Source organism: Balaenoptera borealis (assembly GCF_965194805.1).
Source record: "Balaenoptera borealis genome assembly, chromosome: 18".
NCBI lineage: Eukaryota > Metazoa > Chordata > Mammalia > Artiodactyla > Balaenopteridae > Balaenoptera > Balaenoptera borealis.
The window spans coordinates 60,374,273-60,389,396 of NC_138877.1; positions in this window are offsets into that span (position 1 = coordinate 60,374,273).

A 15,124-nucleotide genomic window follows, 5' to 3' on the forward strand; every position below is an offset into this window, starting at 1 on the left:
TAAATGTTGATCATTAAAACCTCACTGAAAAAAAATCTTGCGTATATAGAAGACCATCTTCCTCTTAGTAAACCTGCCTGATACACACTGTCACAAACATCTCTCACTAATATTTTCTAGTGCTAATTATTAATAGTTACTATTTAATTATTTTGATAGACTATAAATCATTTTAAGTCTTGCAAACTGGAGAAGGAGTTACCATTATCCCCATTTGAAGGATTATGAAATTTAAAGTTTGGCAAATTGAATTACTTTGAAAAATTCTATATTAAGGGTCAGAATAAACTGTTGATGTATATTTGACTTTAATTATCACATTCTTAACCACTATGATGTGCCGCCTTCCGGTTAAAAGCCAAACAGAACTGGTTTTTAAGGAAACCAGTAATTAAACATAGAAGAGCTCCAGTGCTTCAAATGATAGTGCCTAATGAGTCTCTAATCACGTTAAGTCTGCTGCTTTGTTTTTTATTTGGGTGAGACAGAAATCAACAATTCACAAGGAGTATGATTCATTCAAATGTAATATAGAAAAAAGGGAATACTTCTATTGGAAATCCATAATATATTGTAGACAACAAGCAATGTCTTTCATTAAATAATTAGAAAAATGTGATATGTAATTAAAATAATCTGAGCTTTATCAACTCAATAGAGGATTTAAGCTTGATCTTTCCCACACTTCCTCCCCATGGCGTTTTTATATTTCATAAAACCATCTTTTATGCAAATGTGTTTTCTAGTAGGTGCAGTGAAAAAACTGGACTAGAAATAAGATGCATGTTTCTGTTTGTGCAGTGAAAAAACTGGACGAGAAATAAGATGCATGTCACTGAAATTATGAATAAGGATATGTAGGGTAATATTTGAAGACAAGACTTTTATGCCACTGGGTTAGAATTTTCTAGAACGTGTATAGCAAGGGATCATTGCCATCATTTCTTTCATTGCTGAATGTGCTCAGTTGAGAGGTTGAATGCCAAGAACTAATGACATTTTGAAAGGGCTATTGTGTATCATTGAAGGTGTACTCCTGTTTTGCTTTCACAAAACAAATTTAAATTAAACAAACAAACTTTGTTCTACTCTCATTTTGTAAAGTCGACCATAACTAGGATTTTATCAAGGTAGAGTGGGCTGAAATCATTTGCAGGTTTCTATATGTAGTATATATACGTGATATACATGTATATGTATGTGTTACTTGGCATACTTCTCGTTCTCCACCAGAATATATACCCTTTGGAAAGTATTAGATTTTCTACATTTTACTGACCAGCTGTATATTTAAAAAAAAATTTTGTATTGGAGTATAGTTGATTTACCATGTTGTGTTAGTTCACATCTATAAAACTATGCATGCATTTATATCCATTGGGTAAACTGTAGAAAAGGAAAATCTTTGATACCTGGTTCTCCTTCTTAGTTTTTCCAATTGTTATTCATTTTTAATGAATTGATTTAATTTAATTAATAAATTATTAATTTAAAGAATTATTAATTTAATAAATTAATGAATAAATAGTTCAAGTTATTAAGGAATGTAAATGATTTTAAATTTTAAATTAATATGAAAGGTATTTAAAATACTCTTTTTATATTAACGGGTTTCCTAATTTATTTTAAGTGATATTAAAGACCACATTCTAAAAGATTTGAAAGTGAATCGAAAATGGGTGAGTCATTAACTTTGTGATCATCGGATATAAAATTTTCTGTGTATTTCATTCACTAAGACGAGAATTGAGCCACATGAAGATGCAAAACCATTTTTCTCTTGTTTGGCTTAACTGTCCATCCTTGTTACCCGATTGGTTTGCTTGCCAGAATTAATTGACAAGGATGGCACTGGAAACATTATGCAAATTCCATCTGGTGCCTCTTTGTAAACTAAATTGTTATACAATATTGGTTAAGTGTGCAATTCCCCAAATGGAAATATGCCATAATTTATTCAGACTTCAGAATCATAGGAATATTGCACCAGGCATTTTTGCATGGAAAAGGCTCCACATAAAACCTTTTACTTGCTTCTAAAAGCAGCAATTTTTAATGGTGTTCTAAAAGAAGTTTTGACCAAAATGTTATATTTGGTGTCATTGCACATGCACATTTGTTTTGTATTGTCCTGACAACTTAAACAATGTCTATACAAACCAAGAAAATCCCAATTTTCCAATTCTGTGAAGGGCACATTAATTCTGTTAGGCATGTTTGCTGGAATATAGTTTTGATAAAGCAGTGGCAATAGCCATAATGTCCGATTAACAATCTTTCCATGTATAATTGTTGTGATCCCATTTAAAATTCTAATCTTTTCAACTGGTTTTGTATAAATTTGAAAGGTGTGCTTTATTGTTTTCTAGAATATTCTATGTAGAGATAATATTTTAAACTATAATTGTAAGATTAAGTAAATCAAGTTAAAGTTTTATAATTTTCTTCTAATTTCACATAATTTTTTTCTTTTTTTCCCTCTGGATATTTCCCCTTCATCTTTTCTCTTTTAAGAACCTCTGGAGTGACTGGGCAAAATTAGAGCAGGAAGTTGATCTTCTTTCTAATTTTTTTCTATTAATCATACATTGTTTGGCCAGTGCTATTACTTCTACCTTCACTGACTCTATATATCTTCACTCACACTCTGTATCTATTTTTTTCTGAGCTTAAATGTTTTTCCTAAACTCAAACGCAATACCGCTTTCTAGATTTGAATATTATTGGGAATAATAAGTATAAAATAATAGTAATAATAAAAATGCATTATATGTGTTAGGTACACATCTACTAAGTTTCACATGTAAAATTTCATCGAGTTCTGACCTCATCCATATGAACTACCACTATTAACCTCATTAGTATAGATGAATAAACTGATATTTAGTAAAGCTAAATAACTTGTCTAAGGTTATACAGATAGAGACTCAGGCACTTGGCTTTAAATATGTAATGTTAACCAACACTCCCTCCTGCACATATCATTTTATACTCTAATTCTTTTGTGAGTATATTGTCCAGCTATAATCTTGAAGTTCTATAGTGGGTGCATAATAAATATTAGGTGAATTAATAACAGATTAAGGGATTAAATATTTTTCCATATATAACATGCTGTAAGGAATTGGTCTATCAGACAGAGGGTTCTATCTGTGTAAGGGACTAAGTAAGTATAACTGGGAAAAGGTGCCATTTGGGTAGAATATCTGTCACTCAATTTATCACACCTCCGTCAGAGGCCCACATGCATGTCCAAAGGAAAGAATGTTGAAATGGAAATATGAATAAAGACTAAAAGAACTTTCAACAAAATTTTAGTTGTATTAGCAGATTTTTCAGTACTTATATGACAGTGACTTCAATTGTGATGCAGAATGGTACTCACAGCCTTATTTCACTATCAGTAACTTAAAAGAAGTTTCATAGTACAGGTCCTCTAGAGACAGATGTCCTTTCTAGGCTACAAATGCAGAAACGTTACGAAGGCAAGTTTCAAAGAATGAAACAAAGGACAACGTCATGTTAGAAACAATGTTCTGGAAACTGAAAGAAATACATTGAGAAAAATTGGGGGCAACTGATAATTCTGTTAGTGAGAAGATGATTAACATGGAGAGAGTTGGCTTTTTTTTTTTTTTTTTTTACAATTATTGTAATCCATTTCCCCATACTTGAGAAAACACAAATTATAGAGTGAATGGCAATTTTTGCTGACAGAAGTGAAACATCTACCACATAGATGTTAGAAGAGTTAAAATTTTAAGTTACCTACTTTGCACTAAAATATGCCAAGCAGTAAAACTGGAGACTCAAAAATTAAAATGAGGACTAATGCTTTAATCCTTAGGATTCTTCCACGATTTATTTTAATTAAAAAGTATAGAATATGTCTAAACATCCTGTGTTCTTTATTCATACAATAAAATTATCTGCCCTGCTATAGTTTATGTAAGTTGTTTTGAAAACTCCCTAGTTATTTGACCAATCAACTACTTAGCAATTCTCTACAGTTTCTCAATGAAAAGGTGACATTTCTTCATTGTTCACATGAATTTTACATTTTAGACTAATGGGACCTCTATGGCATCAACCAAGACCAGCTTTCATTTCCAGAAAATGAAATGTCTAGAAAAAAACTATGTGAATTATTATTTTTTGTTTATTTGCAGTTTTAAATAAGCTAACATAAGATGCTCATATACTTTGAGTTGGAATACAGAATTTTTTTACAATATCCAAGTAATTTTACAAATGAATTTGGAAATTTTGATTTGTTTTAAGAGCATGGGATAACATTCTTTAAATTTAGTTAGTTAGTTAAAATTGAACAAGGATTAACTCAATTTTGCAGGTGCTAAATTTGATATGCTGAAAAAGAATGTTTGTAAAATATTTAATGTTGTTTAACATAAGATCTTTAGGGAAAAAGTGTGTCTTACAGCTACTGGCAAACTCCTTTCAAAAAAATCTTTGCAATATGATTTTTTGTTGTTGAGTAATGGCTCAGTATATTATGCTTATGACTAACAATGTACTTTTACAATTCAAATCAGATATTACATAGTCAGCTTTGTGTACAAAGTTGAAATTCGTTTCCTAAATGCAATTAAATGGGGCATTTAATTCTATTGTTAACATGTAATGCTTTTGTAGTAAATATCTTTAAGTCTTATGTTTATGAATGTTATGGTAATACACTTAAGGTATGAAATTCTTATATTTATCCATATAGGATGTGATGAGTGTGTAGTACAAAAGTTGCTGTCTAGTGCGCGAATAAACTAAATTTAAAACAAAGTCTTGATGCAACAAATTGAACCCTAAACTGGTTAATATAAGTTTAAGAGATGATTAGCAAACAGTAGCTTGAATTTAGGAAATAACTGGCTCTATATGATTTATATTAAGATTTTAACAGTTAAGCCTAATAGACAATTCTCTTGGTGAAGGAATTAATCATTCATTATTTTCAGTGGAAGGATCATCCACTATTACTTTTCACTCTGTACAGATATGCTTTCCCTACTTTTCATTTTCACCACTTCAGTAAACCATACAGCTAGAGCTTTCTCCTCTCTCATTCTATCAGCCAAAATATTATCTAATGGAATGAGTAAGTGGTTGGGTGAAGATGCCTGGGGCTTTTCATTTAAGGTCACTGGGAGGGCTGAGTATTGTTAGATTGCCATGTTGTGCTATGCAGAGATTTATTTATAATCTAGAGCATACACATCCATAAACAGCTTAAATCCTTGCTGTGTGTGTGCTCCCAATAAACATTTAACATATTCTGCTCCATTTACAACAGGACTATAATCAGGGCTGTAGATGCTAGATCACCAGTGCTGCACAGTTTGGGGAATACAGAGATATTGACTGTATCGTGGGTGAAAAAACATAATTAAGGATGTTTGCAGAACAGTGGATCCCTTGCCAGCCTTAAAGCAATGATACATTGTACATAAGCTTTGGAGAAAGGAAATCTGCGCTCAAATGTTGGTGCTGCCACTGACTACTTCAGCTTGGGCATGTCAATAAGCTGAGTGTCTTTTTTCTCACTTGCAAGAAGAATGATTCCAACAAGATTATTTCTAAGATCTATTCAAATTCTAAAATTCTATAACTTCGTGTACCTTTAAATTTAATATTGTCAAATAATTTGTTTCTAATTATCTTTTTTTAATGTTCTTTGTACTTTAATAAATGTTGTAGAACACCATAAGATTAAATTAAAATATAATTTATTTTATCTTCTTTGATCAAGTTTAAGATGAGGAATTATAACCAAACCTTTTAGTTTCAAATGATCATCTTTTTAATATCTTATCCAGTTGTTTTTGGAAGCAGTAAGGCTGAAAATACCATCATTGTAGTCATTCATGATGATTTATGCATCAAAACTTATAGTATTCACTTATACACACATTAGCAAAAAATAATAAATAGATAACTAGGTTTAATATTTTTAAAATGCTAAAAACGTTTGTCACATCAAACAGATTTTAAATATAAATGCCTGTGTTTGCACTTAGGTGGCCTGGCCAAAGAAAGTTCCAGGCTCTGTCACTATTGCTATAACAAATGCATACAGTATTCTTAAGATCTATAATGTAAGCATGCATGGGTTTTGAATAAATGAATGGATGGTAAATAATGGTAATTTAAAAACGGGTAACAGTCAGTATGTTTAGCATTTACTCATATAATGCATTTTGATGATTTGATTTGCTATTTTTGTTCATTTTTCAAGATTTTAATACTCAAAAGTTTGCCCCAAATTTCTTTTGCTCATATAAGTATTAACTGAATCAAGTAGAACTCAAATGGACATAGGACTTCAGAACTATATCCTTTTCCATAGCCCCACAAGTTCCAGATCAATTCATCACCAAAGCAAGGACTAGGAAATGTGAATTACTTTTTTATTTCTTCTATTAACCTTATGAATGACCTATAATTTTGGTTCAATTTTACAAGTGGCATAAAAGCTTGAATATGAAAAATATACATAAAGGATATCTATTAATTAAACAAATAACTTCATAATGTCAGAACATTAAAAATTTTTTTTTAAATACTTTTTCTTAGTTATCAATTATCTATTCATCTTTCAGAGAACATTTCTGTGGCATTTTCCCCTCACAAGAGAATTCTGAATTGCATGCAGATACGCTCAAATGTTAATTGGATAGAAGTTCATTTGGATGTGATTTTCCCTTCAAAATGCTTCTAAAAACTCATTTCTAGCATTGTTTAAGATAATAAGTAAGAAATTTGTAATCAGGATTATCAAGGAGTTGGTGATGTCAGAAGTTGTGAATTCAGAGGCCTATTAAGGCCATGTTGTAACCTATATAAGTAAATCAAGCACTCAGACATGAGAAAATAGGGATGAGAAAGTAGGTTCTGTGATAAAAATATTGCTTATGCTTTCCTTAATTCCCCACCCTCACTTCACGGTATTTGAGCTGGCTTCCAAATGCCAGCATTTGATTCTTTTTGCCTGCGGGTTTTTTCTGGCTACGTTCTGCATACACACAGACAACCAGATGTGCTAAGATTAGGTTCCCAAGGAAAAGTCCTTAACCAATGAATGATGGACGTTTGTGTACCAACATTCCAGCTCCCTTGTCCCTTGGGAGGGATAACTCTGAGGTGCTTGTTTTATGCTTGCTCTCAGAATTCACCAGCAAGATTAAACTTCAGTTACACACAGTAGTAGCTTATTGGATAGTGCACCTGATGTTGGATCTCTTTCTTTCTCTGTCTCACATCCATATTCCTTGCCAGAGTTTTCTGTGTCACCAGTCAAACTACGTGCATTTGAATATTTGCCTTGGGATATGCTTCATTGGAACTGAAAACCAAAATACCTGTCTAAATGTGTTCAAATTAAAATAAATAAACAAAAACTCATAAAGGTCAAGATTAAATACACACATATCTCATTACTGTCATTTTACAACACTTTCTACATCTTTGCTTTAACCCTTTAGTTATGACCTACACACATGGTTCAGTCAGCAGTCTTTAATTCAATTCTTCACAGTCACAGAAAAGGTTGAAGCAAATCAGCCCAATATATATTCAGTTTGGACTCATTTTTTATGCTAGTATAACTCCAGTTCCACTTTTTTTCCCCACCCCATGACTGAATGCCTAGGAATGAGGCAAGTAATGAAACTGCTATGAATTTTAGTTTAAAAATCATAAGAGCAAGAAATAGTTCCCCTACATATTTCTGATAAACCAACTTGATCTTAATATTAAGCATTATTCCAACAGGGGGATGGAACTTTTAATCTGCACTATTAGCATTGGTCTCCTTTAGCCATGAGGGCAGAACTTGGTTTCTTGGGGCCAAAGTGTCTGAGGGTCCCCTCCAATTGTCAGTTGAATAGTAACTGATAATATCCCCTTTGTTCCTGCCCCCCATGTTCCCTTCCAGGCCACTGCTGTTCTATATTTGGGTTACAAAACTATGTGGCAAAGTTCAGAATTCTAGAACCCTCCCATGTATCACAAAGACATTTTGGGGTCCTACCAGATATTCAGTGAACAGCTGAAAATCAGGGAAGAGTCCTAAAGAGTTCTGGGATATTTCTGGAAAATTTCATTTTGGTCTGAGGAAATCTCAGACTGTCTCACAGACTCTTTCTCTTCCTCCCTTGCCCCCTCCTCTTCTTCTTTATCTTCATCCTCCACCAGCCTCCCTTGCTTAAATCACTATATTCTCTCTCATTTCAGGCAGGCTTCTCCTCAAAAAGTTTATAATGGGGAAAAAAGGACAGAAGAGAGAGTATTTTAAAGTATTTTTTGCATTCCATGTACCCACAGACTTGCCCAAAAGTTAAGAAACACGGAGCTTCCCAGTAGGTTTCCCAACAGGTAAAAAGGATATCAAACAAGAAAATCATATTTCATATCTCAACATTCTTCTTCATCATAAAGTTAAATGGAACTCAACCTGCATTAGAAATTAGCCTTTGAATTTAAGCCTGTGTAGCAGTGGTATCCAAAGTGGGGTTAGTATGACAGTATATTGCTGCATTGCAATTAATAATAAGAAATGTTATTTCTGTTTAGTTTTTATCTTATTGTGTTACTTTAAAAAAATCTGTATGATAATATACATTGTACACTGAAACAGTATTCTGAGGGAACATGCTTGCATTTTTTTCTTACTACTAGAAAACACTAAGAAGTAAAGGCAAATCTTCAGGAGCCTCAAAAACTTATTTTTACCACCATGTTTTATCACAGGTCTTAAGAGTACTGAACACAAGACCATAAACTGAGCCTCAGTACTCACAGGCAGACATCGTTGATCTTTGAATTTCCTGTAAGTATATCCTCAAATGTGTTCCCTGAACTGCTACCAAGATATCTCAGCTACTCAGAGTTACTCTACTGAGTAACTGAGCAGTGAGCAATTACAAGACCCTAATTATCACCAGAACACATGATGCTTTTGCTCACCATATTTTTTCAATTCATTTCTTGTTAATGTTTTGCTGAGTACATCCATGGGTTAATCTTTCAGAAATACATATCCTAAGACACTGCATGTCTAAAAATGTATTTTGTTTTCATACTAGTTGTTTACTCAGGCTAAGAATAGAATTCTAGGTTTAAAATTCTTTTACCTTCTCACTTTTCTAAAACAAATTTGATTTTCTTTTCTTTCTCTTTTAGTCTCTGTAAATTTTTTTTTTTAGAATTTATTTCTATCCTTAATGGATGGGATTTTTATTTTTTATTTTTATTTTTATCCTTTATAAAAGCATATGATTTATTTCAGGTTACCCTAAAAGTAGAACCTAAGACAGGAATTAAGATACGTCTAGTTTATTTGGAAGATGATACCATGAAGCAAGAGTAAGGGAGCAGACAGGGCAAGACAGAAAGGGGAAAAGGCAATATAGGGTGTATTATTGAGATTGCTGATGTAGCCACTGAATAGTCAATTACACCAGGACCTCTGAAAGGAATTCAGATGGCCTCTTATGACTGTTCATCTGAAGGACAGGAGTTTGGGATATTTACCCATTGCTCCCAAGCTCCATTGATAGAGGGCTGTCACTAAGTGTTTTGTTTCTCTAAACTTCCAAGATTCTCTTAGCTGGAGGATTAGGGTTTCTAGAACTCTCAAGAAAATACTGAGACAGAGAAGAGAGGAGATACGCATTTCTGAGGTAAGACTTGGTTAGCATACTAAGCACTGCAACTGAAATCATAGGTTAGGGTTTAACAAAGAGAACTACAGTTTAAAAAAAAAAAAAAAGTCTTCTTAAGTATATAGTTGAAAGAAAAAAAATAACATGAAATTGTTATGGAGACTTAAGTGACTCTTATCCCAAGTTTTGCTGAACTTAGAAAAATAGCACTAACAAATACCCAGTTCCTGATGGCCAACACTTATTTGTCAATTAGGCCCATCCTCTTTATTTGCTTTACCCCCATTTTCAATTCTTCGTTAATATTTGTGGGTCCTCTCTCCAGAATACAACTGAATCTGGTAATTTTTGTCACCTATACTCCTAAAGCCCTAGTCTAAGTCACTATCATTTCTCACCTGCACCCCCATCGCAATCCTGCTCAGATTTCCCAGCCTCCACTCCTGACCCCACCCATCCATTCTCTACATAGTCTAACCTTCCCAGATCTGTAATCCTTCACTGACTATACAGCAGACACTTGAACTGCCTCTATGTGTCAAGCTCATTCTACCTTTGTCCTCACTATCACTTTTATTTTTTTTGAGAATGTGATTCCCTCAAATTTTCCAAGGGTGGCCAGTTTGGGGTTCAGGTCTCAATTCAAATGTGCTCTCTGCAGTCAGGCTCACTCTGACTTTAGGCTCAAAGACCACTTCCATACTATAAGTCTATCATATCTTCCTTTTTGATAGCCTTCCCTTGAATTTAACGCTTCTGATAATAGCTCACTTATGCAAGTGTGTACATTTACAGTGCTGTCTCTCATAGAACACAAAGGACACTCTCTTGTTTATATTCTATTCCAGTGCCTGGTCTCTAGTAGGCAATTAATATGTTTTAAGTGACTAATATATCTAAATCAGTTTAAATTCCACGATCAATCACTATAATCAGTCACTTGCTTAAAACCCACAGTGACTTGACCCTCTTTCCGTTCATTGTTTTCATGCTTATTGTCTACAACATAACCTAATAACTCTCCACCAAGCTGGTACAAGAACTATTGTGCTTTAGCATATTGGGAGAAAAATACCTCTTCATTGACTGGTCTCAGTTTAATTAACACTGTTTCTGTGTGGACCTTAGCAATGTCTAGAAAAGTACTGTATTCCTTGACCTCTATCTCCCACCCCCACCCTCACTCTCCTAGTTGACCATTTACAATCTCAGACTTTTGCACATCAAACACCACATATCATTGCTGGCTTTACTTTCTTTTTTCACTGAGAAAAGAGAGACAGTTAAAAGAGAGTTTCCACAAGTTCCTACCACCATCCCTATTGTTAAAAGATAAATTGAGTCATATTGAAAATTTTAAGAGTTTATTTGAGCAAAAATTGATTTGAATCAGGCAGCATCCAACCCAGCAGACAGAAAGGAGCTTCAAGGGTCTGTCCAAAAATTAAAAAAATACTTTTATAAGCAGAAAGGAGCAGGGACAAATAAGTTATACTAGGTTTAAAAAAAAAAAAAAAGCAGGTTGGTTATTGCAAAGTTGCTTTCCTTTGGGAAATGGCAGGAGTCTATCAGTCAGATGACCTAACTAGTGCTGACTGAAGGATTACTGATTGACTGGTTTAAGATTCCAATTCTGGGAGAGCCAAAACTGTAATTATGTTACCTCTCAGTTTGCCGATGTTGGGCTTAGCGTAAACTATTTTGGGGGGGGGTCTGCTGTCCTGTTTTTAATACTACATACTTGTCTTATTTGTGGCCATAGACTGTACCTTCTCCCTGTATAAAGATGAACCATCTCAGCTCCTAGTTAAGGCCAACCTCTCTATTTGGTCACTGGATACTGTTGGGGAAATATAACTAAACACAAAACTTCCTGCCAACCCAGAAAACCACTTCACAAAAGAAGAGAAAGAAAACAGTTTTATTACTGAATAAGAATAAACCAGAATGTGATGTATATCAAAGGCAGTCCACTAAAGACAGACAGAAATCTCACCCTTTTATATAAGCCAAGCAGATACAACCCATTGCATACATGCTCTCAAGACAAACTATTCCTCAAGAGGACTTGATAGCACCATTAGTTACACATAGTTCATTCTAAAGTCACCTGGTAATTGTGACCACCTGTGTTAGCTAATTGGCTTTATCCAAAGGAAAATAAACTTCTTATATCTTTATGACATAAGGCAGTTTTGTAATTTGGAGTGTGGCATCTACTGAAGTTAGGCACCCACCTTCCCTCAGAAAGTGGGAGATAAGAGCTTTATATTCCTTGATGGTTACATTTCAAAGGGATGCCTCCTAGGTCCTTAAGAAAAACATTCCTTGGCTGTAAAACTAGCAAGGGATTTATTTAGCTTTTAAAATGATTTACATACACATCAAAGGGGCAGAGAAAGAATTTACAATAACCTAAAAAAAATTCTATCTAAAAATGTTCTAAGAAAGGGGAAGAGAGAGGGAGACTTTTTCCCTTTTATCATAAGGAAAATTATTTTTTCTTTCAATCTCTATATACCTTTACAATGCCATCCCTTTATTTCTTCTGTATCATCAGATACTTCTTTTCTTCTAATTGTTCCCATAACCATCCAAACATTCTATAATTTCTCTCACTCAATGAAAAAATAAAAAAAATAAATTCACTACCGATTCCACTTTCTATGCTTTTATAGTCCCAATCCTTCTCTTTACACAAGACTCCTTGAAAGAAATTTCCATATATGCTGTGTCCAATTTCTATATAAGCTGTATCCAATATCTCTTTCCAGGCTCCCTTGAACCCACTCCATGTTGCTGAATACTCATCTTTCTTTACCTGAACTTGTTTTCCTTCTATCTCTAGCTAATATTCCTGGGTAAACTCTGCTGGATTACCCTCATCTAAATATACCAACATATTAACACTGGAGTCTGCTCAGTCCTTAAACTGAGTATCTTTCTATCAATATTTATATTTACTCCTTTGGTGATGTCTTACAGTTTCATCATTTCCCATTTCCCTCGTTTTACATACCATATACATACTTATATTAATTATTCACAAATTTCTATTTCTAGCCTAGATCTCTCCTTTGAACAACAGACTCATGAATCCAAATGAATATCAAACAAGCATCAGCAATTTAATGCACCTGGAGCTGATCTCCTGATATTCCTCACACATCTGCTCTTTCCACAGTCTTCTATATTTTTGTAAATGGTAAACCTGATCTTCCATTAGGTCAGGTTCCAAATTTGGAGCTATTGCAACACCTCCTCAACATCCTCTTATTCTCCTTTCCCTGCTTAACTTTTCTCCTTTGCTTTTATGACCTTATGTTGTACATTTTACATATTTATCTTGATTACTTTCAACCTCCTTCAAGAAAGTAAGCTTCTTGAAAAAATATGTTTTCTTCATCACCATATTCCTAGTGTCTGGTACAACTAGTACTCAATAAGTATAGGTTGAATTAATAAATAAAAATGAATAACTTTTTCTACATTAGCCAACTTTTAATTTTAGCTGCCTGGATAATAGACTGTGAAGGAGTAAAGAAGAAATATGTTGAGCTACTAAGATGGATAACTCTGAGAAATCTAATTTAGTTAGTTCAAAAGTAAATGTGTAAAGCATTCCCAGTGAAATTCACTAAGAATTAAAAATGTCCACACCTGTTCTTGTAGCTTTAGCTCTATTTAGATGGATTATAATAATAACTGATCAGAAGGACTTTTTATACATAAAATTCAATTTCATCAGTAAAAATACATCATGTTTATTTAGAGATATTTATATCCTCTTTTGGAGTAGGTCATTTGCAATGCTTCATAAATGTTTTTGTTTCTCCCCCTCCCCGACCCCCGCTAGTTAACTTCTCTTCTATTATAGCTTCAGGTAATCTTATTGGCTCTGACAATTAATTTTTTCCCAATTTTACCTTCCTTTGTGATAAAAAGAAATGAGCTTTCCCTGGAGTGAGCTGTGAATGCTGTGGGGAATACATACCTTTCCTTCAGACATGGGTTCGCTCTAAGCACTCTAGACTGATTTCACAATGTTTAGACATGATTGGGTGATGACTCTTTAAAAATCTGTTTATGTTCTCTGTGTCAAACAAAGCTAGTGTAATCTTTAATATCTAAGTAGAGAAAATAATATTTATGAGTAAATGTGTTTTTCTTTGGCTTGAACTTCAATCATTTGAGCCCACAAAGTCACATTTCTCTTGATTATAATAAGATCTAACAGGTAGTATTTTTAAGTACGTTTTAAAATTGGTATCATTATAAGAAACCTAGTCATTCATTTTGCAATGAAATAGTTTCACTGATGTTATTAAATAACTATATTAAATTAATAAGAATTTAATCAATCCAATAGTAACATTAAATTGAGCTATGTTTTTGATTACTTACATGAGCTAAGCATGATAGTTTGTGCATGTCTAATTTAAGATATACTATGCAAGAATATCTTTTACAAGAATACTATGCAATATTACACTAATTTTATTCCCATTTTTCAAATGAATAAACTGAGCTGTAGAGATTAAACGTACTTTTGAACCCCAAGTTAGTACTAAGTAGAAGAACAGGGGTTTACAAATTATGTGATCTGACTTCCCTCTGCATGCAAAACCAGTGTATTCTTGTGCACAAAGCCTGAAGGATAGAAGCAAACACAAGACTACTATGCACAGATGCACACTTGGTGCCTTGAAGCTCTAGACACTGCCTTCTTATGATTTAAGATGTGAAAGGTATGCAGTGAAGGTGCAGTGATGCAGCCTCAAATACAATTAGAATGATGAAATTCTCTCTTTGTTCTTCCATGTGGTAGATAGGATTCACAAGCCATCATTAACTAGCAATAACAACATTGCTCATGAGTATTTATTAATTTCATTTGGTGAATATAGTACCTATATAAATTATATACTTTACAAAGCTAGATTTACTGACTAGAGTTATTTAGAAATGTGGTCGATCATTTTATGTTCATGGCTATTATAATTTATGTAGTTATTTGCCATGTCTATCCATATTTTATTTGCCTTGATATAAACCTATTTTTGAAATAGGTTTGGGGAAATGTAGCACACAAAGAGATATGTAGACACTTTTATTTGTGGAATACTCTAGGTTTTCATATATTAGAGTTTTAAGGAAAGACAGTCAAGGCACTTGGTAAAAAATACTGCAGATGTAGATAAAGATTAATGGATTTGTTTCATTAGAAAATATTCTGTTCTATAATTTAATAATCTGTGACAATAATAAATGTCACATAAATTTTACACATTACTTTGATATATATTAATGGAACAAAAGCCAAGAAGTGCAAGAACCAAAATACCCATATTTAAATGATATAATTTAAATAATATAATTTTCCCAAACAATAATTATTCTAAAAGAAGTAGTACTCTGTTTAGAAAGTTAATAAAATCTTTAAAAAT